Source organism: Patagioenas fasciata, chromosome 1 (assembly GCF_037038585.1).
Source record: "Patagioenas fasciata isolate bPatFas1 chromosome 1, bPatFas1.hap1, whole genome shotgun sequence".
NCBI classification, from domain to species: Eukaryota; Metazoa; Chordata; class Aves; order Columbiformes; family Columbidae; genus Patagioenas; species Patagioenas fasciata.
The window spans coordinates 167440789-167467194 of record NC_092520.1 but is presented as its reverse complement, the minus strand read 5'-3'; the positions used below and the strand labels follow the sequence as shown (position 1 = coordinate 167467194).

The window sequence follows — 26406 nt, the reverse complement described above, 5'->3', positions numbered from 1 at the left end:
ACTTTCTTCACCATCACACCAAGACCCCGAGTTGCCACAGTTCAAATTAAAGAGCCAAATCTCTGTGGCAAGAGTCTGCAATACGTTTGACTTCTGGGTTTTGTCACAAAGAGGGATTTGTACCACTCGTTCACCAGAAAGTTAAACAATCTAATCAGAAATTTGTAGACTTGTCCAGTTTGCATAAGCCTGCTGAAATGTAAAATAAACATTACGTATGTGGAAAGCAGCAGGAAGCAGAATATCCTTTAGAAGCCAGATGTCTGTTCACTGCCTGGCTTATAATGAGGCAGTTTGTTTTTAACTTGGATGTCACTTGTATTCTCAGCTACTCAGTTAATATGTGATATGACCATTAACATGAAGGTGGTTTCTATGTCTTCGGTGTTTCTTTAAGACACATCTCTATTTATGGTCATTCTCTCCTTCTCAATAAATAGTTGAGATGAACAACCATAATAGGCCAGCTACAATGGGATTTGGAAAGTTATGAAGATCAAGGACCAGTCATTCTGGCTAGGTGAACAGACGATGAGCAGAGGTAAGTCTGTGATAGTCAGAGGAAGGTGCAAAAATTTGATTTCAGATTAACAAAATTATGAAGACAAAAATACAGGGTTTTTTACCTAATTTATACTCTTCATAAATGATAAAAATAATTTATCCCACATGAGAGATTTCATCTGGATTTGGCACTCACACAAGACCTTGCATGCCAACAAAGTGCCACACCAGACATCCTTGTAGAACGTAAACCTTTGGGGAGGCTGTGGGTCATTATCAAGTGTATTTACCCATGATGTGTAACTGCTGACTCAGAGAGCTCGTTTTACAACTTTGCTGAGAACATATCGGGAGTGCCTGGGTGTGGGATTGCCCTTCTGTCAAGAAAACAACCAAAACAAAATTTATAGCAAGGAGTGTTTGGAGCAGGTATCCTGTGTGAATGAATATCCTGTATGGGCTGCAGGCCAGTTATAGTCCCTGCTATTAACTAATGTGCTGTGGTTTAGTGTACACATGTGTTTATTTTGTATCTCTACAAACAGAAAATGGAAGTCCAGCCTAGTTGGCCTAGTTTGATAGGTAACTCACTAGTCCGGCCAACTAATTTTTTCTACAGAGATATGCATATCCAGCTGGTCACAGGTGAGGCTGGGAGGCTTTGGAGCAATGCTGCCATTCTGAGACCGCTTGGGCCTTCAGTGGACCAAATTGAAAGAAACAATATGAAGATCTTTAATGGTCCTGGTTGTGTCCACTGCAGACACCTAGTGCAGACCTTTATGTGTATGCTTGTGAAAGCTGCGGTGTGAACATCCACAGACTGCAAGAGCACAAGGTGGCTGGGTTAATCTGGCTTCTGTGAAAACTCACTCATTTAGCTTACCACAAAGCCATATGCACTTTCTTGAGTCAGAAGGTATGCTGAAGTGGCTGCCCACAGGGAGCTGCATGCTGTGTGGTTACATGGCTTCCTGGGGGAAAGCTGGCTGGACAAACGGCTCCTAGGCTTCCCAGGTTAGGCTCTGCCGTGTGGGACACTCAGCTTTTTTAGCAGACCAGCATGTCTATGGGCCAGTGGTGTTTGAAAAGGTGGAATGGACAAAGAGGTGCAACAGCAGAAACAGAGGCACAGGGCTCAGGGTCTTTCTTTCCACCACCAAGAAGGAGGAATTGAAGGTATGAGAGCAAGAAAGACGTCAGTGATAGGTTGCAGCCACCACTTTTCTATTTTGCTGTATGAAGAGGACAGTGCAGGACATGCCAGTAGCCCCACCATCTGGTCCTGGGGCAGAGACAACAGGAACATGACTTTACCCATTACATCCCTGATGTGTCAGGGAGCCAGGCAGAATGTCCCCCTCAAAATCAGTCAGAATTTGCCAGCTGGCATTTTGCATAAACCAGACTTAATACTGGGTGGAAACCCAAGCTGAAATCTGTGGTGGTTCAGCTGTCCCAGGTTCAGGGCGGTGGTGTCCATCAGGAGGGTGGTATGTGTACAAAGCTGGGGAGTAGCTGTGTCAGCCAGCTGTGTTTTACCTCCTGGAACAAATTTGTCACAGCCCTGATTTTCATCTTTTAATTAAAGATCCTTTTTAGGTCTCAGATTTTTGACCAGGATTTTAATGAGTTTCAAAACTTTTAATAAACTGTTGGCATTATTGTGTCAATTGTATCATTTGGGTAAGAAACTTAACCCAATATCTAAAACTGAATGCATTTGTTGAGTCTATTTTTAATCTTTAAACATGAAATCTAAATATATTTCTAGACAGTCAGAAAGGTGATTATCTCTGTTCTCTCCATCTAAGGCAATGTGCTTTCCTAATAATGTTATTTTTAGCTAGAGACTGTTAAAGTGCAGCACACACAGTCTGCCTACATATCATGTAAAACTGCTTGCTGGAGTAATTGCACATTTTTCTTAAGCAATGTGGTAACGGAGAGATGGCTGAGTACTAAGCAGGTGCTTGCCTGGCTGCTTACCTGCATGTCTCACAGGCTCAGCTGAGGTCTAGATGTGCTGGATCTGAAAGATCTTGTCAAGTTGTGCTGTGCTCTCCCTTCTTACATTTTTGCCAAATGACTGATGCACAGTTTACAACTGTAAGTCTCCTGTGACAGGGTAAGCTGCAAAGTGACCCCACACCTTCCAGACTTTAAAGGCATTGCAATAAGTCTGAAAGTGAGCCACACAAATGACCAGACAGTGATGCAGAACACCACCATCTGTCTTATAACTGAAAGGCTGTGCGTGGAACCTAAGCGTTGGTCCTCAAATCAAATGTTCTGTGGGTCTGCTCAAGGTGTTCCTGGAAGCCTTTTGGAAATTATTATTCACCTCCTTCCAGATAAAGAAATATTAAGTAGACGAGGATTTGAGCTTAAAAAAGAGCTGGGATCTATGAAAGAGTTTCTAATATAATATATGGTGAAGGGAAGAAAAAAATGGAACCACGATTCGCTATTTGTAGCAATTTGGAAATGAAAGCATGCCAAATGAAGTGATTTGGTTTAAAACACACACACAAAAAGAATTGTTTTCATGCAGCACATACATACATAGTGGTACTAATTGCCATGGAATATTCTAGAAGCTAAAAGTTTACATATGTTCAAAAAAGGACCAGACAAGTTCTTGCAAGAACAACCCTTGCCAACTATTTGGGATGGAACCTCTGGCGCAGGAAGTCCTTAAACAACTTTTGCTAGCTATTATCAAGATTGGTAAATTGGGCTAGGTAGAATTTTAATCAACCAAAGTACATAATTTCTCATACATTAATGTTGTTCTCCTTGCCTGCCAAAGAAACACCTTCAACTGGACTATATTTTTATAGCTAGCAAAGAAAATGTAGAAAAATGGCAGACTGAAAAGTGAAAGATGCACAGTCTCAAAATAAAGAACTTACAACAAACTAGGAAATAAGTGCCATTTGTCCTGATAAATCTTTTGTCTTGATGAATTGTTGCTAAATGGTCTAGATAGACAAAGGGCTATTGGGAAGTCAGCAGGAAAGTTAAAATATGGCCCTTGATAAAGTGTATCCCAGTAAACCAAGATTACAGTTGATAATTATGCATAAGCAAATCTCTTACTTAGTAGTGTTAACTATTTTGTTGAAGGATGGGGAAAGAAAGATGAAAGAGAATTCTAAAAGCAGCAGAACTAGCCAGGGAGTGGAAAAAAAAAAAGAAAGGACCCATTTCCAGCAGCCAAGGGAGAGATGGATAAGTAATTCGAGATGAATTTTGAAAAGCTAGCAAGGTTAAAAGAAAGGCAAGAATAAAGCCCAAGAATACTCATATTTTCTTGTATTTCTCCATGTTCTATGTATTGGGTACCTTTGCTGAAAATTATTAATAATGATAGATTTGACAGTTCAATTTCAGATTGCTGTGGTCATGATTCAGGGCCCAAATGTCAAAGGATAAAGGGAAACATTGAAACATGTCTGGAATGACTCTAAAGACAGAAAAATGAAAACAAACAAACAAAAGCAATAGCCCAATGAAATAATGATTTATGGGTTAAGGTATTGGGTATGCTTTGATATGTGGCTCTACTCTCTTTGCTCTGAATGGACTTTCCTGAGAAGTCACAGTCAACTTTGTAGTGTGTTTGGCCTCCAGTTCCCCATGTGTGTGGTCTGTTTGCACTTCTTGAAGTGGGACCAGTCTCTCCTTCCAGGAGTCAGCCTAAGCAGAGTGTCACCTTAGCAGTGACAGTGGCATAGCAGTAAACCAGGTGGTACTAACAGAAAGCAAGACTGCACAGAGACCAATAACAAATCAGTTATTTTCATTACAGGAAAAACAGGAAACATCTGAAAGAGGCTATCAGACTTCCAAAGGTGGTAATTTGTTTATAAAGACATTGCTAAAACATTACAGTAATTTTCACCATATAAGGTAAAGAAAAGGAGTAGATACAGGAAAGACTTTTTGCTCTGTAGGAAGCTGAATTACTTAAAGAAATTGAGATGTTACCAGCAGCAAGCTGAAAAAAAGGAAAAAGTAGAAGTAATAAAACTCTTGTGCCAGGAAGACTTCTTGTTGTTGTCCTCAGGCAAAGAAACAAGATCAAATACTTTAACTGTCCTTTGAAATGAGGGATGTTTCAGTATTCTCCAGAAGTTAATCTCAGTTTTACCATGTTGGTTGCTTCTATGGAATAGTCAGGAAACTATTGACTTGGGCAACTCGCCTATTAGGGAAAGCAAAGCTGTTCATGCAGATCACAGTTAAAGCATGGGATAAATTAAGGTTTAATTATAGCTATTAAATATGAAGTCACACATGACTAATTGGAAGAATTGCCAGAAAGAATTTTAAAGTGAAGCCAAGAACTTCATAATCCTGGACTTCTAAAAAAGTTTTTTTATGGAGTGTGAGTGAAAAAACTACACTGTGGATTTGCCTAGATATCACAGATACACGAGCTTGCTATGCATGTGAGTTATCTGGGGACCCTGACAGCAGCACAGCTGTTAGCATAGTGTTGTGCCCCTCAATCAGGGCTAATTAGCCCAGAGGGAGCATTGTGGTAGTATAGTCAATGCTGCTTCCAGTTTGGGAGATAAGTTGTTTAGCACCCACCCTGGGTATCTCTGACACAGCAATGAAGGCAATGACCTGCTGAGGCTAGAAATGAAATACATTCAAATAGTGAGAAGAAGTGTTTGGATAATCTCCATTAATGGGCAGGTATCAACCTTTGTGTAGAAGATATCCCAAAGATTTCTAAAAGATTAAGTCACTCAGAGTTAAAAAAAGTATGATTATGGAGAATTTTTAGCTAGATATGCTCTTGCTGTAGCATAAGTATCTGTCTTATTTGTTTCTTTCAGGAGAAGATGTGTGTTGAAGTCTATGCAAAGGAAATTAATCACTCCCATGGGGTAGACAGGGTTTTTTTTTTTTTGTGATCTTAGAAGATACTTCTGAAGCCTTGCCAATTCAAGACTCAGCTTTAGGGATTTTCAGACTAAGATGAAGTAACAGGCCATTTTTCCAACTAAATTCCACAAGCTACTCAGCATAATTTAGTGGAAAATTACCATCATTTTTGCTACATATCAGTATCTCCTGCTCAGTTCTGATCAGTGGGGCAGATGAAGGAGAAAAGACTGATTTTTAAACCAGGGAAGACCTTACTCATTTTCCTGTACCGACCATTTGCTAGACTTGTACTTTGTTTAATCATTCAGATAATTCTCAGATAGAGTCAGGCTTCAGATCACTACTGGGTGGCAATCAGGGAGTACAGCTGGGTAAATGGGCTCTGCATTTTGAGCAAACACAATTGCTGTTATAGGAGGTACCAAGACAGCTAAAGGAAGGAAGGAATGGCTTCACTGTGTTGACTAAATGAAAAAGAGGAAAACAGTAGCTCTGTAGTAGTCTTGTGGAGCCTGAGCATTTAGTTTCTTGCTGCCGGTCAAAACGTAGTTTGGGCCTTTTGTCCCTGCAGTCTCAGTTTGGAAGAACTGGAAGTTTTGAGAGCAAAACCTTACCTGGAGTAGGAGATGAGGCTTAGCTTTTGGTAACTAAAATTAAATCAAACTGCTCTGCTCATGACCAGTATGAGTGTGTGTGATGGCGGATGTGTGTGTGTATTTTACTTCAATGTGACTCATGTTTCATAGCTGTGACTATGTTTGCTAAATCGTTTATCCGAATTTCCCAAATGGATATAAATCTCCATAGGTTTAAAATGAAATGACTGCCACAAGTTATTAAAATAGAGGTGGCTAACTCATATCTGTGGCAACAGAGAAGTTGCAGTAGACTTCTGCTATACAGAAAAAAACCTCAAACACCTATTAGAAAAGAGTAGGGAAAGCAGATCTGTATTCTCAAGGAAAGTAAAAGGATAGGATACTCTTCATTTCTAGATGAAGAGTAAAGGAAGATGTTAAATAACTGTTGGGAGTCATGTCAGAGGGAAATAAGAGAGGGGAGTTATCCTGTTAAGATGGTGTTTCTTCAAAGAAAGATTAAAAAAATATATATAGTATAAATATAGTGTTCTGCTGAGAAAGAGAGCTAGTATGTGCACAGAGTTCTCTGTAGAAAATGAAACAAATCTTGGAAGATAAAAAACATAGTTGTAGATAAAAGCCACCCCAGATCAGGCTTGCTGACATAACTCCATAAAAAATGCTGTAAATTTCCCGATTCCAATAACAAATGCGAAGTAGCTGTGTGAAGGAGCTAATCTCCCAAACCATGTTTGGGATATTGGCAATGTTAAAATTATGGTAATCCATTAACGCATGGTTTAAAGAGCTATTGTGACATATTTCCATGAGACGATAACAAAACTAATTTCTGTTTTTATACAGAACCAACAGCTACAAAACCAATATAAACCCACAGACCAGTACCTTAGGAATACTTGTCACAAAGCTGCATGCCAGGACACAATAGTTGGGGAAATGGCAGGTGTTACCTTTTAGTATGTGTCATCATTTGGAGTTCGTCTGATGCTAGTTTCCTGGCACCTCATGTCTTGGAGTTGCTACAGCAAAATATTTGTCCTCAGATATCACTACACTGATTATTTCTCATCACGTCATACAGCAGAGAAGAGAAAGGTAATCTCAGGTTTTACTTCTCTTTTTGTTTCCATGGACACAGTTTTCTAACTCTGTATGGAATCAAGATCTGCTGCCTTCATTAACTTTGTTCTTGGAACGAACTTCCCTATCAGCTTTTACAAATCATTGAAATAATTTGGGAAAAAGAGAAAAAGAAATAAATGAAAAGAAAACAAACACAGGACTGAAAATAAACCACATACTACAATTCCAAGTAAACAGGAAGTTGTATGTTAAGGCTGAATAGAAAGTATCATTTAATTAATTCTGTTAGAGGGAATTTTATGAGCGTGTAACACTATGATTTAGTATAAAAGCTCTCTTCTGATGTTTTCTGAAGATAGATTTTAGACTTTTTAGTTTGTTTTTTGCTTGTTAGCACAGCTTGTTGCATATTATTTGTAAAATACACTTGTGTGCCTTGCTTGCCAGGAATCCGTGACAGTAAGATATCTGTGGCAGTAAGATATCTGTGTTTATCAAAAAAGAAAGAAAAAAAAATGTTCAGGCATTTTCATCTGGAATGCCTCCTACCTAACACCTTGTTAAGGTAACTCTTAGCACTTTTCTGTTATTTTCTTGTTTCTAAGGGATACTTCTTCATATGTGCAGAAGCTATTGTTCCTTGTGACAGACTAAACCTGTGATAAGCCTGACATTTAAGAAAGCAAACTCCTAGTGTCCAGTTGTGCAATGGGTTGTTGACTAGCCTTGGGTTTACAGCAGTCACAGAATGAGCTGCTCAGGGCTAAGGAAAGGATTTATTGGCAGGGCCAAGTGAACACAATAGGGTCAGGCTCCATCTGCACCATTTGCTGCAGAATTTCCTTCCTTCCCTGGTCTGCTCATCTGCTGGGAGCTGCTGCTTGCCAGCTGCCAGTTCCCACTGTCCCCCTTCTACCAAAAACCAGCTGAGGTAGGTGGGATGTATTGGAAAACTGAGATCTGGGGAAGAGGAAGAACTGCAGTGAGCCAGAAATATCAGGGATCAGGGAGAGGTGAATGAAAAGGTGTGTGATTTGGTATGCACCAGAGACTCCAAGCTTGCTTTCACAAAGGGTGTTTTGGCTGAGGGTAGAGGACAGAAAACAGAAAGATTTGTGAGGAAGGACTTAGAGGCAGGATCAAATAGCATTTAGAACAATAAAACTAATATTAAGTAAACTTTGAATTTCACAAATATGTCAACAATATATTTCTATCCAGTGCTGCAGTTCAGGTACTAAAGTAAATGCTAGTCAGTGTTTGAACAATTTTTGCGCTGCATTGACTCTGCTGCTTACTTGGCTGCTAGAAGATTTCTATGTAAGGAAACCTTAAAACAGATCCTTAAAGAGACATGTTGTCCACCAGTCTTGTGAGTAATGAGTGTGCTAAACATATTGAATACAGGATGTTTCTTTTTCTGTACACTTTATACACAGGTGATTAAATCTACAATGTAAGTGTCTTTTCAGGCTGGTAAATATTTCTGAAAGCAGATAAAATGCCTGTTCTATGTGCTTCTTAAAGTAGATTTTATTGAACTTCTAGACATACTTGCTTTTGACTAAAGATCGAGAAGTTGTGGTCCAAAGTTTAATTTTTCTGCAAATGGCATTGCAGTGCCTGAGAGACTTAGGGTGAAACCAACTCTTCAATTAAAACAATGGTTTATTCCTATCAAAATATACACTGCAAATTAGCATCAGTCCAGCACAGCAAAATTCACTTAATGGAGGATTGTACTTGTTCCACAGAGGCACACTCCCCTTCTCATTGCATTCTAGATATCCAAAGATTTATTGAGGTTGCTCAAAAGAGCTGCTCCTCTTTGAACATGCCTTACTCACAGCCTGGTCTATTTGTCAAAACCAAACTGCCCTTATGGAGGCTTGGAGACCAATGATAATAAACTTATCCAGTGCATCTAACCTTAAAACTCAGAAGTTTTGCACTGCAAGAGGCAGATAACATCAGTACCTGTCAAACCCCTAGAAAATGTGACACACTTTTATCTTATCTTTCTACCATCTCCTGAGTCAGCAGACATTCAGTTCCTTCTGGCCAGGAGAGTAAAAAACAGCTAAAATGTCTGCAGGAGCTGCTGACACTTTTACCTCCTTCATGGAGGATCTGAGCTGCTGCCCACAGCTGCAACTCTACATTTTGTAACCCTCCCGTCTCTGAATCATCTTGCAAACCCCAATGGAGACAACCACAATCTGAGGAAAAATAATACAGACACATATGTCAAGCAGATATTTAGAAGTCCTGATTTGGAACTTACTTGTCTGCAGAGGTATGAATGAAAATGCATGCATATTTAGTGTTTTTAAAAGTACAAATTGTATATTTACTTGCAATTTCTGTATGTGTAAGCATATGTGTGCATGTAGATAGCTATGGGAATATTCAACTTACAACATCCAGTTCATATTATAGGGTCTCTTAAATTTAAGAACCAGACAGAAGTCATTAAAATGCTGTTTAGAGGAGACTTTGGTGGTCATTGTGTTCTGCCTTCTGTACAAAATGGTTGTCAGTTTCCACCACCAGATCAGGTCAACCATGACTTGGTCTAGCCAAGTCCCAAAAACCTCCAAGGATGGAGATCCCATGTTCCTCTGGGCAGCCTTGCTCCAGTGATGCACTGCCCTTCTTGAGAAGATTTCTTAAAGTCCAGTCTCAACTTGCATCCATTGCCTGTGAAATTTTCAGACAAAATAATTAGACATGAAGTAGGACTTGTAAAACGTTTTGAGCTCCAGGTTGCACAGGAGTCTGTACTTTAACACAACTAACACTACCGGGCTCGGTATTAAAGCTTGTCTGAGCATGTGTTTGTATGCACAAATCAGACATCAGCCCTCCTACTGGCTGCTGCATAAATGACTGAAATCATTGTGCATGCTCTAATTGTGTGCGTGCTACTCTAACCACCTGGGATTTTGAAAAAACAGGTTTGAAAGTGTGAACATGCGATATCTGTTTCCTTTAAAATCGTAATTGTTCCTGGCTTCAGTTTATTGTGCCAAATGCAGCAGGAAGTGAATGTCAATAAAGGATTTTTAAGTGGATGTAGACACTGCTGAGGTATACAAACATTTATTAGAGGTAGTCATGGTAACTAGAACAATGTATTACGCAGACTTAATATGCAATTGTGACAAATGTAGTATTCCACTGCTCCAAAGGCAGAAACTTCTGCCTGTTCTAGGTTCTAAACTGGCTATTCAAAATTGATGTCAAATATATTACTGGGAATAAACTTTTAGAATTCAAAGAAGAGTTAGAACTAGTTGAAGGATTACTTAAGTTCAAGAATCAATTTAAAATTCACACTTCGGAGAGCGGGATCTATTTCATTCTTCATCAGAAAATGATAGAATCTGAGTTAAAAGCCTCACAGGCATGCTATAAAAATATTTCCAGAATCAGATTATCATGCATTTATAATATTTATCTTCCTTCAAGCCACAAATTTTTCTCTCCTGGGAACAGTAGTCTGACTTAAATTTGTCACTTCCTTGGTTGGTGCATTCAAATTTCACAATGAACTGACATCAGCTCACTTGCTGTGAAAACTGCCTGAAGATGCCGAGCTGAGTGTTTCTCCCTGAACTTTTACCAACAGATTGTACAAATATTTCTGTGTAGAAGTATCTCTCCTGTGTGACAGACAACTGCACCATTCTAGTGACAGAGTTTTGATTAAGTCTCTATTCTGTGATCAGCAGAACCTGCTCTGCTTGACATGAGAATCTTCTATCATCTGTTTTGCCTCTGGTAATCATTAAGAGAAAGAAAGTCTCAAAATCAGTCAAAGCAAATGAAAAGGAAAACGTAAAAGTACTTTCCAGAATGTTTAAAATATTTTTATTTTTTCAGAATAGCAAAAGCCCTTGCTGAATTTTATTTTGTCCAGTATCACATATGAATGCTCACTTGTTATGACTAGGTGTTTAACAAGTTGGCAGATTTGTCACTAATCATAGAAAAACAATAACATAAGCGTATTCTCTTAGAGGAAAATCTTCTCCATCTCAAATACACTCACTCAGTTCTCCAGTACTTTATGGAGGCACTAGAAATAGAGTCCAATTTTGCATCTTTCAAACTAAAGACTGCTCTTTTAATCTCTTAAATCTGAAATTAGACTGATGAGATGTGTGATGTGTGGGTGTGAATGTGCATGTCAGGGCATAGCCCTACAGTTCCCTTCATCTTTCTTCAGAGTTGAACACTGAATTATGCACAGCTTCTAATCTTCAAATGATTCAGATGTTCAAATCCTTAGTGTCACTGTCTCAGCCTGCTTTTAGAAAGAGGCAGATTAGCAGAGCAGGTACATAGCTCTCCTCATGTCTCCACAATGATTCACAATTCTGGTGTCTCTGCTGTTGTCGGGTGACCCAAAAAAGGAACTGAAGTATTGCAGAAAATTGCATTGAAGTTGAAATTGAGGAGAAAGTGTGGTGGAAAACCCTCAAGAGTTAGATTGGGAAACGGGGACAGTGGGTAGGTACAGAGAAGGGAGAAGATGAATAGAAGGGTTGTACAAAGAGAAGGGAGATCTGTAAAGATGAACTCTGGTGGGCACAGACCTGGCTTTCCTTTAGTGGCACTGAAAGGTGAGTATGTTTTGATTTGTGATGTTCTCTACTGTAAGTTCAAGTTCTGTGCTTGGAAAGGGCTTTTCAGGGAGGATTTTCTGTTTTTCAGGGAGTGCATAACAATTGTGTATTTACCCTGACCCCGTGGTGTAATAGTACACAGTCATCTGACATCTCTCTGTTACAACCCTGTCTTCAGAGACCAAAGGGCCACCAAAGAATGCACTTACCACTGGTGCCTGCAAAATAAAATATTTTCAGTCCTTCTGGCTGCAGCCACATGAGTAAAGTCGGACTGCTTTTGCCCTGCTTTCTTTCCCATTTGAACTAACAACCTGAGAGCTGACAGAGCAACTTGACTGAGTGTGACAGAATAGGTGACTGAGGTTTCTTCAGTGATGATAAAAAAAACCTCCATGATGATTGACATAAATGTCTAGGTTACAACCAAGGCACCGTACAATTCATGTTTCCACATGCAGCTGGCCACTAAGCACTGGTTTGGTGCCTTTGACAGTACAGAGTGCATCATGAATAGCCTCACTTTCTGAAAAGCCCTCTATGATAGAGACTGTTTCCAGATCATGAAGAAGGTGGCTTACGATTGCACAAAAGCATCACAACAAAAGCCTTTCCTGATTAATTTGGGAAAGAATCTAGTCCTTTCGAGTCATGGTGAATTATTGGCACTGATTAGAGTGCATGACCTACCATTTCTGCAGTTATCCACTAATCTACAAGGCAGAAACTACTGCACCTCTGGGATGAGAATCACTCAGTATGTTGGTCAGCGTGATGTTCAACAACTGCCTACTGCACTGCTTCAAAAAACACTGCCTTCAATTGAAGAACTTTGTTTCTCTCAGGTCTCTGTTGTAACTCCACTGTGACAGCCTAAACCATGCTGGGACCCTCCAAGGCCTGGGAAAAAGAGGTGTAGGATTTTAAGAGCAAATCTTAGAACAAATTTATCACTGTTGTTTTCTTTGGTCCAGAGGAAACACAAGGACAAATATTGAATGATCACAAAAGTGCAGATCTGGAAAACAAGATTTAGACCGAGGAAAAGGAGTGCAGGGAGACTCCTAATTATTACAAAAATAAGCTGAATAATTGCATTTTTAATAGTAACTTCTGTGAATTGGGGTTTGAAATTGGTTCAGCAGGCCCTTAGAATGATGCCATCAGCTAGTACCACTGGCCTCCTATAAATCTGTGAGAAATACAGGATTGTATAACAGCTTCATTATGGTTAGAAGTGCCCAGTCTCTTCCAAGATGGAGGTAAGATGCAAGCAATCCAATCTGTGGTTAGTATCACTATGTGTATTTGCACCAGATAGTATGAATTATTATTGCTAACAATAAAGCCACTGTGTTACGTCAATTGTTAAAAAATTGACAAATATTTTGTGATGAAAATAAATAACTTCAAATGAAAAGTAAGTTTTGGTGACACAGGAAGCTTCAAATGAGAAGTGTTCCCACAGATTCCAGGCTATGAGTTTTCTGATATTTACTCTGAATATCCGAGGTGCGTGAGGCCCAGGCCTGCCCGATACATGCCTGGTATATGATACACAGGTACATGCCATCCTGTAAATGCTGTGGCTATCTACTTATGCACAGATAGATACTTCTCGATAGAGAGACAGACATATTTATATATCTGGGCAGATAGGTGAATGTACGTAATTATAAATTTAAAGGATTATTGTGGCTGTATTACTCAAATATATTGCAGATCTCAGTGGAAATCATCACTGAAACAAGAGAAATGTAGTGCATAAGTCACCTCTTGAAATGTGTTACAGGAGTGTACCTTCTCCTACTCCTACTCCTTAAAAAAGCCCAGATCCTTCAATGGGCAATTTCTTGCAGATCCAGATATTGCAAAATGACGTCTTTATTGTTCATTGCAACTCTCGTCCAATCAGCAGCCGCAGTCATGGAGATTAGATATCTTTACCAATATCATAATGAGCATAACTGGCAAAATCCTTTCCCCTTCCCTTATTCTGCCAAAAGCCCAATGTCTTTGACTTTTCACTTTGAACAATCATTCTCCACAAGTCAGGCATGAAGAACCCAAGCTATGATTTCACTCAACTTCATTTTACATCGTGTCCAGTATACAATGGAGAATCAGACTGAATGGCTCTATACAGTTTGTTAAGTCATTCAGGATTTTACTTCATGTCATTCTGATTACTTAAAGAAAATTTGTATATATTTGGGGACTAGATTTACATAAGAAAATCATAGTCTTGAAAGGAAGATATATTTATGACTAGGAAAAAGTAGTGGCTTGTGCACATGTGATTCACTCTGTGTATATTTATTCATCTATCTGCTTGGACAATATGCATTAATATGAGGTATAATTCAAATAGAGCAGAATCTGCTCAGTCTTTTTTAATGAAGCAGTATAAAATGATGTGTATCAGAGATTTTATACTGAGTTTCCTTTTATGTTAAGCCAGGAAGAAATGAAAAACCCACAATAATTTTTTATAAACTGGAAAGATTTTGTGTATTTTTAGCCTGATCTGGAAGCAATAAAGATGTATTCCTAATTTCTTGCAGTACTTAGATTTTATGACAAGCCGAATAAATCCTCCCAAACCTGCAGGTAGTACCTATTAGATGCAAAACAAAGAGCCAAATTCAGCAGTTATCCTCTGACTAGTTAGAGTGCAGGAGGATGTTAAGTAAAAACTCAAACTGCCATCCTGCTCTCTGGAGGTCAAGTGACCTGGGTTAACAATGTTACAGGACAAAGCCCTCAGGTTTCGTGATTTCAAAGGTCCTTTTCTCCCCACAGGGCTGTCTCCAGCAGCCTTGCCAGGAGCAGCCCTACCACCCACTTCCTGCTTCAGGCACCTGGGATCATCCAGCCTTGGAGATACAGCCCCAGCAATCCCCTGACTGTACCTCCCAGAGACAGCAAGTGGCACAGTGGTTTTCTTGTTTTTTTTTTAATGAACCTTTTGGAGATCCAGAGGAGGAAAGGGAACTGGGTGATGAGGTTTTGGCTGTGGGACAGCAGGAGAGACTGATGTCCTAGCTTTCCACTTCCTACGCAAGAGCCTGTGGGATGAGTGATCTTCCTCTCACACTCCTGCAGAGAGACAGGCAAAAAGAGTAATTTTTTCCCAGCTCTTTGAAAGAGAGTTGTAGGAGAAAATAATGTGGGCTCCAGATCCCAAGGGGCTGGAGGTGCTTGTTGTTAGCTCTGAAGTGGGAACTCAACTTCTGAAAAGGGAGTGAGCTGAAACAGTTTTCTGTGCAATTTCTAGTTGGTTGTATTTATGTAAGTGCCTAATCAGAGTTGGGATTCATCTTAATGAATATAATCTGCTTAGGAGAGGTAAATGCCTAACTCTGGGTTTGGGATTTCCCTCTGGGGACCAGGCATATAAAACACAGCACAGGCATTGCAATACCCAAGTTAATGTGCCTTGGCACTTTATGAGTTACATCCTCTAGGTATTTAGCTAAGGATCTCTGAAAATACTATATAAATACAAATGCAAAAGATCTGCCTTCAGTCCCCCCCGCTTTATTTCTTTGATTTACTTGTAAATGGGTATGGACCCTCACCAGTCAGATGTTCTAAAAAAATTAATGTGCTAATTATTTTATCTGGGCTGGAAAAATCTTTGTAACTATAGTGTAGTTCTTAGAGTTACGCTGCTATGTCTGCAGAACAAAGATGATACACATGACTTCTGTAACCAATTACAAGGACACTATGGAGTTCACTTTTCAGTATTTTCAACAAACTGTTCAGAGACAGCCTTAGTCTGCCGCCTTTGCTGATGTCTCTTTACAGGTTAAGTGGTGAAATGTCTGCTGAAAGCAGTTTGCCTTTCTTTGTGGAAACCTTTGTAAACAACGTGAACAAGGGGCAGAATGAGGTCCCAACTATCAACAGAAGAAGAGCTAGCCCTCAAAATACTGTGCTGAACCCTTTACCTGAGAAAAGCACTTGCTCTTTGCCAGCAGAAAGTTGGAATTTGTCAAGTAAACCATTCATTATCCTTGTTTCAACCAAGCAGGTGTGTGACAGATACACCAAAGCTGTGAGCAAAAGGGGAGCACAATGCGAAAACCATTAGATAATAATTCTTATTGTTACAGGAATAATATAGTTGTTATGAGTGCTCCAAACCATTAATCTTAGTAGCAAAGCACTAAAAGCTGAAATTCGTCTTTGTTTTCCTTTCCTAAGGCACTAAAAGAAATGAACTCAGAGATCTACAGACCCCACAGAGACATGTCACATTTTCATTTCCTCCGTCTCCTTTAGAGATAACTATGGATCCCTGAAGGCTGTTCCTCTTGTCTAGTTAAGGTTAATGACTTGTGCTTGATGACATTTAAACCTGCTTCTGCCACTGTTCTGTCTGCTTTGATGAGTGACTGACAGCCCACCAGAGCATAGGGGAGAAAGAAAAACCCACTGCAGCCTGCCTTACCTGTAAGTCTCAAAGCTAAACTCTGGCAGCTGAATATCAGGGAACAAAATTGCAGCCATGCCGCCTGACCTTGGCATTCCCTCACTTCTGCTTCACAGCCAAGGGGTTGAAGGAACCAAACCTATGGGAACCACTGCCATTAAGCAGGTGGGACATAATGCTTGGGGTTGAAAAGGCAGCTGGAAGAACGGCAGGGTGACAGGAGCCCAGCACCTACTGCAGAGGAGCAAACGAGGTGGTCGTTTGCCTTTGTGCTGGTTTCAATCTCTTTCAAGGAATGTGAGAAAGTATCTTTATTCTTCAAGTCACATGATGTTAAAACTTCATCAGACGGGAGCAGCCAGAGGTCTCTCTAACCTCCACACACTTCTTCCAAGAACTGTTAAAAGTGTGTTCTCCTGGCTCCTCTTTTTCCTAGAGTGAGGTTGAAAAAAGACAATCATTCACACATATCTTTGTTGGATATAATTTTCTTACATCTTGCTCCTTAAAGATTAGCATGTCACAGGCAACTCTGTTACCTAGCAACTAGGATAAAGCCAGGAAAAAGGCCTAAATATCAATTCCTTACCAGTAATATAAACACTAATACAGTAAGCTTTAAACTCTTCAGGAGTCTTCCTTTTATTACTAATGAAACTATCATGCCTGCCTTTTCCTGACATAATAAAGAAATTGGCATCTTAACGAACTCCACCACTATTGATCCATGTCTATTTTTGAAGCAACCCTTGTGCTGTTCAAACATTCTGTTGGCACAGCTTTACACTGTAAATCTTTCATGTTAGCCACTGAACATCAAAATTACTTTGGTGACATCTGGTGTGATGAAAGTAAACAAGATAATTCCTTATCTAGAGGCATCTGAAAGAAAACCTCATCTTTGAACAATCACAGATACTGTGATACCTGATCTGTACTTCACATTTTGCCTCCAACCTTCCCCCTTTGTAAAGGGCAACACTATTCTGAGAAACTGCGGAATAGAAGTGGTACCACAGATCCTTCTCGCTGTGTTCATTCATAAAACTGTTTAGAGCAGCTAACAAACAAAGTTTCTATTCTAGTTGTTCCAAGAGTCATTACATACGGGAAAAGACTGCTCATTAAAGTGGTGACAGGAGCCAAACCTCTATCAAACTCCAGAAAAAATACAGTCCCTTGGGGAGTGCAAAAACACCAGCATAACTTGTAGTAGGCTTCACAATAATCTTCCAGGGCGACGATAATGGCTTTAAATTCCAGTTCCCACAGGCCAAACACTACCTTCTGATTCAGTTAGCTTGCAGGCAGAGTTTGTGAGTAACAGTTTTACACAGATGCAATTAAAACCAGAATTTGACCCAAAGACTTCACTGAATCATAGAATCATTCAGGTTGGAAAAGACCCTTAAGATCATTGAGTCCAATCATAAACCTAACACTGCTACCACTAAACCATATCCCTGAACACCACATCTACATGCTTTTTAAAGTTGTCCAGAGTTGGTGACACAAACACTTCCTGGGAAGCCTGTTCCAATGCTTGATAATCCTTTTGATGAAGAAATTTTTCCTAATATCCAATCTAAACCTCCCCTGGTACAAACTGAGGCCTTTTCCCCTGTGATTTATGAACATGAAGTTGTGAGTGTACCCCTGATCTAGACAGGCATGCCACCACTCATTTCATGTGGCTCGCTTGCTCTCATTTTGGTTGATAAGTCCACTAACAGTCTTGTTTTGTTTGATTGGATTAGTCCATTAGTCTCATGGAGCACTCATTCAACTTCTGGGTCAGGCCAAGATGATTAAGAACTGGGGCCATTCAGGGCCATTCATTGTCAGGGTTCAGTTCTTGCGTTTACAAAATGGTCTGTTAGAGCACTTGTAGAAAAGTGATTTCCACAGGTAACTCTGATGTATCCACATAAAAGCTAATTTTATTGTCCCTGTGGCTCCCTTCCCAACAGGTCTCAAATCTGGGGATGTAGCAGGAATGTCCCAAGAGCTAGGTTAATCACCTTGGTCTTCAGCTCAATGCAATGCTGATTGTAACAAGGCTCCCAGTAATTCATCTGGGCCCTGCCAAAAGAACACGGATTCCTCACCCCCGTCTCAATAGTGGACCCCCCTTCCCCACCTAATAAATAGAGTCCATAAAGTCCAAGTGGCATCTTTTCAGAGGGTAAGGAAAATTCCATGGCCTAGGACTAAATCTTCTGCCTCTCTCTCAAGCAGACACTCTTCCTGCCATGTCACACCGAAGTTGGTACAACCATTCAACTGTTGATTCTGCAAGTTGTTCTTGACATGTTATCAGATTTTTTTTTTCAGAACATCTGTGTTAAAATCATGAACCCTGTGGTTCATCTCCAATTGGATCATCAATAGTGATTTCTTGTTTAATCGGGGGCTGTGTTGGTACAGTGTCACTTGCTTTGCGTACTTCCTCATCAGACTCATCTGGCCTGTTCCAAATGTCTCCATCCCAGTTGCTATCATACATAGCTGTGCAGACTTTTTTGGGGTCCAGATCACCACCTCGTAATAGCATTTCACAATGTTTTCTTGCTTTCTACCCTGTGGCACTGTTTTGTTTTTTTTTTGAGATGTGCCCTTTTCCCAGACTCGCTGCCAGACTCTTCTTTAGCTTTAATTCTGAATCTTCTGTTGAAAATTCACTCTTCTACTTTATAATTTCTTCTAACTTCTCAGCCTGTTAGTTCTCAATTTTCCATATTGCAGCTAGCAACCAGAACACCCCTTCCTTCTTTCTTTATTTTACACATATCCTTCTAATTACTGAGTTAATTCCATATGGCTTTCAGATGTTACCTTATTGCCTTTAGTCATTCCTTATCCCACTTAGGATCTTACCATCCATTTTCCATAAAACCCTTTTGCAGTAGAAACAATTTATCCAGGGAATCAGTCATCCTTCTAACCCAAGGATCCTGCTGTCTATGCCAATTAATTTTGTCACCCAAAGCTATGGGGATAGGCAGATTTATTGAGGATCTTCAATAGAACAATGTCGCAAAAACTCGTTACAATCAAAACTTTATTTTAATCTGGACTCTCTGCACATTGTTCCCTTTTACAAAATTGGCATTGGAGATCCTCTGCAGATCAGGTCATTTAAACAAATTAACCATAACTTGATCTGAAAGTACGCATACAAAACTCATTCAAGCCTCGGAGGAAACAACCTATGGTGGAGGCAACACCAGCCACTGGGATACCATGGGCCTGCCATCCGGCAGCAGTAGCTCTGGTCCAAGTCCCATCTAAGTTCTCAGGCACTCAGGAACCCTTGAAAGGGCAATAAGGAGAAATGTGTACAAACTGGAACACAGGAGGTTCCACTTGAATATGAGAAGAGACTTCTTCACAGTGAGGGTGACAGAACACTGGAACAGGCTGCCCAGGGAGGTTGTGGAGTCTCCTTCTTTGGAAACATTCAAAACCCACCTGGATGCCTTCCTGTGTAACCTCATCTAGGTGTTCCTGCTCTGGCAGGGGGATTGGACTAGATGATCTTTTGAGGTCCCTTCCAATTCCTAACATTTTGTGATTCTCACCTGCACCTAATGGCCATCTGCCCCACAATATGGCACACTAGGAGTTGGGATTAGGGGGCACAGTTCACAGGGTCTGATGCAATTGCTCAGTGAAGCACAGTGCCAGGCTTTCAAGACAGCCCTTTGCAGCCACCCTGGCTGGGTTGTGGCTGTGAAGTGCTCTGCTGGTGCTTATGTCTCAAAAGGAGCAGTCCACATCCCAACTGGCTGCCCAGTGAGGATGTCTGGGGGATGTCCATGTCCCAGTGAGGTCTGTGGTAGTTGCTTCCCATGTCCCTGTAAAGTGTCAGTGGCCAGTGCCTGCTCGTGACCCATTGGGTTCCTTAGGCCTTAGGACCTCCAAAGCTGGTATGAGGGCAAGCATCACACCAGGAATGGGGGAGGTGTTAGGAAGTGGGTGGATAACAGTTCCAACTGTAGCATTTTCATCCAGCTGATAGTGAATTACCTTCAGTGTAAGAGCCAGCTGGTGCATCAGGATGTGCATCAGCCAACTGAAGACTCCTGGGGTGAGGGCACTTCCATTGACTCATTGACTACAACCTCTTCTGCTGGCTGGAAGCCATTATCGCCCTGTTATTCGTCTGCTTACTCTCTAGGTGCCAGCAAAGCTTGCCAAGAAGGACAGTTGGAAAAACAATATTTTCTGACAAAAATAAGCTGACATGAGAGAAGACTGTGAATTTGACTGTAGACTTCACTGTGCCCTGTATAATCACTTGCCATGGCAGCAGTGTATTTAAACAGTTTCAGCCAAATTCTGCGTCATTCATTCGTGTAATTCTGCCAGTGTCAAATGTTTTCCCTTGCTCATGTTATTGCTTCATAGAGTTTTCCCTAGTCAAGGATGATTCTGGTAAATTATGTAATAATTGCCTTGAATTTGCCAGCACAACCTGCTTAAAATCTCTTCAGCATCTCAGCTTATTAAATACAATTCTTTCTCTCATTGCTATTATTATTTTCCTTTTCTGATCCTCATCCTGTCCTGATTCAGAAATACAAGAAGGCTCAAACCTGTGAATGTAAGAGTTCTGGAAAATGAAATAATAATTTGATAGTATTTACTTAAACCTGCCTAGATTTAACTATCTCTGCTCCAATGGGCATACATTATATGGTTGAAACTGACTTCAGAACACCAAACTGTCGGATTATCATATTTCCCCAAACACAGTTTTTCAGGAACAAGCCAACTTTAACAAAAGACTTCATTCTGAATGGCCATGCCTGTAACATGTCAGGCACAATATCTCAATTTTTGTTCATGGTGTTAGAAATTGGGAATATCTTGTTTTTATTTCCATCTCAGGGCTATCTTGCACATTATTCAGTACCTTAGGCTAGATATGTCCACTGTGCAGCCATATTCAGGGAATAAGAAGTAAGAGAAGATGACATCTGCATCTATTCATGTTTCACATGATCTGCAATAAACATTTAGTTTTTAGCAGTGAGAATGGGAGCCTGTTCTGTTTTCTCCAAAATCTCTTTTTTTCGCCTACCACATCTTTCCTGTTCAGGCTATATGAAGATGCAATTAATCAATAAACTCTTAGGTATAAATAGAGATATAAATCCCTTAGAAACTAAGTATTTTTTGCACTTATTTAATTATTGTCTTCGTGTTGTTCTTACTTTTTTGTTTGTTTGTTTTTAATGTTCTTTTTATATTATCTTATTTAATTGCTTGGAACATGAGAAAAATACCTGATTTAGTAGCACTTGAATGGAAAAGGAAAAGCAGTTAGCTACAAAATCGTTAGTACTTTTCCTATTCAACCGTCTTCTGTTATGTGTTTGATTTGTACATTTTTTTACCTGATTTAACTGGGAAATTTGAGTTTTAACTTGTTTTGCACTTCTCTGTGAAAGCAGACAGTAGGACTTAATGGATGCCGATCATATTTTCAGGCCATACTTCTAGACATTTTTTACGGGGACATCTTCTGGGAGCTGAAGTTAAGTCCTCCTACAGTTTCAAAACTACTGTCTTGCTTTGTGAAGGGAGGGCGGGTTTCCTGCAGATTATAGCTCAGGGCAGAATCCACACTTTTTTCCCCACATGTATGTAGGAAGTTATGAATCAGCAAGCATAAATCCAGAATGTCTTCTTAAGGCTGGCTATTTCTCATCCTTATGAGTCAGTAGCACCTTTTCCATCCAACTTGACTGTCTCCCCACCTACTCTTTTGGAAAATAAAAATAATGTGGAAGAAAAAAAAAAAAAGGAATTCAAAGGATTTAATACAAAACTCCCACACTACACCCACACAAAGATTGTCCTTGCCAGTTTTGAAGTACAATCACACAGGAGAAAACTGAATAAGGGGAAAGACTTGCATATTGTTCTTAGAATGGACTTGTTGGCTACTTTGGAGAAGTCTGATATTGCTACAATAGTTGCATGATGGCTTTCTCTCTGTGTTTTTCCTCTAGCTCAACAGTGAGAACTTTTCTCATATTTAGAAACTTTGACAGAGATGGGCTTGAGCAGAATACAGAGCATGAAGGCTTGAGCAAACTGGAAAAATGGTGAAGACATCTCCCCTAAGCACCATACGCACCACCATCGCAGAAACTAGAGTCACATCTACACAGAAGTGGTTGCTGTAGGAGTCAATGATGTGGAGGCCTACTGAGCCATGAGGAGAAAAAGCATCTGTAATGCCCTTTGAAAACCTGTTCGGCATCCCTTCAGATGGCATTATCCCATAGTACTTGGTGTGTATGAATGTGGATTATTTGTGGGACTTGAAAAATATATGCTTAGTACTCTGCCATGCACTGAGTGTGGTTAAGAGAAAACTTCACCACCAAAGGTGCATGAACATATAAACTACAGGAACAAAAAAATAGGCTGGACCACCCAATGTGAGATCTAGAATGCTTTGGAATAGGAGGAGATGCTATAGATATTTTGGTATTTTAAATTAGAACAGAAAAAAACCGCAAAATATAAGAGCAAGAGAAAGAAAACACAGGTTTCAGGCATGCTGGGAGATACATATGGTGTAGTGACACTGATAATCTATTAGTCCAATATTACATTTTAGAATATTAAAGATTCATTTAAATAGTACTTAATTAAACAAGAAATAGATGCAAATAATTTATATAAACACTCAAAACCAGTTTTACATTATTCTGCATTTGTTCTATAGAAAAAAAAGTGAAAGTTCAGTTGAATGCCCAAGTTAAGTATTTGTAAGAGCAGACACAACAGAATTGAAGTTGTATATGGATCAAAATTATGCTTAATTACAATTTTTTTTTTTTCAGGAGCCCTGTTCCAAACAGCACACACTACTAGGTTCTTCTCTAGGAACAGATCAAGAGTCTAAACTGCTCTCCCAGATCCCTGCCTCAGCCATGGAGAAATTTACATGTGCAGTGAATGAAGCTGAGAACATCAGAAACAGCAAGGACAATCTAATAGCTGAGATACATACAACATGGCCATGGTTGAGATATTTGAACTTCCTCCTACCTCTGCCAGAGACTTTATACATGCTGATATGCTTCCATACTTACATTCCTCATCTTCTGTGCACCTATGTGAGCCTGCTGAGTGCTCCCCGATACAGTCAAATGTAGCTGGGCTTCATATCTGGTGTTGTTAAGTAGGCTAAAAGGTCAGGCTGCAGGTATCTCAGGCAAATGGTCTTTACTGATAGATAGTTTTTAACCTTAGTTGAGCCACAATTCTGAAGTAAACAGGGGAAAATGAACCTTCTTCCCACTTCTTCCCGCATATCAGTGTAAGAAAAGGTAACACCTTGTTTCTACAGTGATGACAACCATAAAAAAACCCCTGTGAAACAATTAATTAATCTGCCTTGAGAGATTGTGTGTAGTATGCATTAAATAAGCCTTGGGGAAATATCTACAGAAAACCAAAATATTGAAGACCTGCTACTGAAATGGCACTAGTAGTTCAGGCAAGGGTAGGGTGAGGCATCTTATACAAATAATGGTAATGCATAATGAGCTAATTTTGGCTATTGTAATTTATATGGTTGCTTAAGGAAGTCATCTGGACCTTCTTAACTCTCTGAGTATGCTGTTATGCTTTCTTCATGTTCTTTGAATACAGCTTTTTTATTTCCTAGTTTTTGAGGAAAATGATAAGGTGAAATTCCATCATCTAGTATTAATGTTATACTGGCTTCTACAAGAGGAAGGCAGGCAAATTGATTCTAGTGGCAGATGTCTATGGAGCCTCTGGAGCTACTAGAATAGATGGTACCAGGCAGATAGGGTATGAAATTGGTAGTTTTCTCTGCAAATTAGCTTTTGGAAAGTTGAAACCTGTGCTTTGAAATTGTGTTTCTGTAAACAACAGGGGAAATGTGCCTTTTTTAGGCTTTAGAGGAGAGGACAAGCCTGTTGGCAAGGCTGCTCCTGCTCTCTGATTTCCAGTCTAAATCCCAGTTCCACTTTCCCTTTCTGCTCTTTCTCTCTCTATAACACATATAACTCCATCTTCTTACTTCTAGCTCCCTTTTTTAACTTCCTTCTTCTCATCCAGTCTCAGACTCCACTCTTCTCCTTGTGTCCTGTGCTCAAACAGTCCAAATTTCCCTTTCTCTTCCTCTGTCCTGATCTCATAGCCACTTCCTTCAGTGACTCATATTTGGTGAAGCGTTCGAAAACTGTCTATTAAAATAGAAAGTGTTTGGCATTCTTTGTATTTGGAGGCATGACATATTTCACCTGTGCCACACTTGTGTTAGGTGCACAGTGACAATTGGTGAGTCTCAGATTTTCACCTCCGAGTTATTTCAGCTCAACCACTTGAAGTCATGTCTGATTGTGCTCCTCTCAGCTCAGCTGAACAGTCTTGCAGAGGGACAATCAAAAGCAGAGTAATTTCAAACTGACAGATACGCCTGAAACATTATGGCCAGACTTTACAACCCTGATCCTATTGTACAAACAGGTATGGAAATACTCATGGTGTAGATTAAACAGTGATGCATGTGATTGCATGAAAAAGACCTCTAACGCATAATAATTTTAGGGCTGTATAATCTTTATTTTCCTCTGTGCACACATTGGCACATGTGTAAGAAACAGTAAAAGGAGAGTAGTAGGACAAATCAAGATCTGTCAGCATCTTGGCTGTTAGCTTTACATTTTAGGGGCGTAGACTACTCATCTGGGGGCCAAGACTTGTCATGTAAAATGGCAGAGTGGAAACCACTGCTATATGAAAGGAGCAAATCTAAACACTTCTCCAAAAATCTAAGGACTACTCCAAATTTTTAGCCTGTGAAGAGAAAGATTGATATTGCAGACACTATAGAGAATTTTCAGTCTCAGACAACTCTTGTCATTCACCCCACAATTGTTAGCAGTAAGGACTTACCTACATCCCCTTAGAGGGAAAGGGCTTGTTTTGTGTAGAAGGTAATTAAGACTGACTTAATGAAGTGTGGGTATTACTCCTTTTTTTTTTTTTTTTTTTGTGAACTAGTAAGCTCATCTTGGAAGAAAAGTGTCCTGCTAGCTGCCATGGGAAATAAATTGAGATCCTGTGATGTTAGTATGGATGCCACAGTTCTCTTCTAGAGGATGTAAAATGTTAATAATGCTCATAGATGTGCCAGTCTGTACCATAAAATAAAACAACTAAACACAGTCTTCCTCCCTTAGAAGAATAGTGTTTAAAAATGGCTACAGCCGCTGTCAGGAATGATTTCTCAGTGAGTCATTCATCACTGTTAAAAACGAGTTTAGCTTACCAAGAAAATGTTTGTTTCCTGCTATAACAAGAATTCAGTATATCAGCAAGAAAACTGAATCATCTCACTTGGCTGTAATGAACAGCTGAGTTATACTGAAATCATAACTAAGTACACCAATCAAGTACCTTGGAAAACTAGAAGTGTTGTTTAAGGTGAGCAATTGAAACTAATACATTCTAAATGAAAAATGGATTTGATGTAACCAAACTCAAATACAAGTGACCACAACAAGAAATTACCAAGTTGCAGTCTGGGTAATACATTGGATGGTGATCTAGAAAAAACAGATCCATGAGGAACTTACGGGAACCGAACATAAGCTTTGCTGTATTCTTACCAGTGCTTCTGTAACTGGATGGTACCTAAACCAACAGGTTTTGTTCAAATCCTATTAAGGTCTTATGGATCAAAGCTGACAAAAAGATCAACAAAGCAATACTCACAGAGAATGCAAGAGGATAAAAACATACAGGAACACAGAGTGTCATCAATCTATTGCTGCTCTTGAAAGCACTCATTCCTCACACATGCAACCTAAGCACTGCATGAAAGAAACACACACACACAAAAGGGAGAAAATAAAAGGAAAAAAAAAAAAAAGAAAATATAAAGAAGTCAAAAGGGAAAACGTGGGGATTGGAATGCCAATGACTGATATTTGTTTCTCTTCTTGTGATGGCCTTTTCTGGTAAATCTGTCATTCAACAGTAAAAGTAAGAAAAGGACTACATGTGTGAACCATGGCAGCAGGGAGAGAGGTCAATTACCAAAATCAAATAAAATCAAGGTGCAGCAGCAGGTGAAAGTGCCTGAAGCAAAACAGACAGAGGTGACTTTTTCTTACAGCATTTGTGAGCTCTCTTAGACCAGAGATATGATTGCAAGAGCATTATTAGAAGCGACAAGAAT

The 26406-nt window shown here is 39.8% G+C and overlaps 1 protein-coding gene and 1 long non-coding RNA gene across 2 annotated transcripts in view; both read left to right on the top strand.

The window, feature by feature from the left end:
* LOC139827064 (uncharacterized) overlaps positions 1-26395 on the top strand; it is a 31436-nt gene extending 5041 nt beyond the window's left edge. Inside the window, exons 2-3 of the long non-coding RNA XR_011737252.1 lie at positions 22187-22471; positions 23030-26395. This is a non-coding gene — a long non-coding RNA (uncharacterized lncRNA). The remainder of the gene's footprint in view (positions 1-22186; positions 22472-23029) is intronic.
* Positions 1-26406, top strand: part of KITLG (KIT ligand) — a 412063-nt gene that overhangs the window by 110217 nt on the left and 275440 nt on the right. The window lies entirely within an intron of this gene.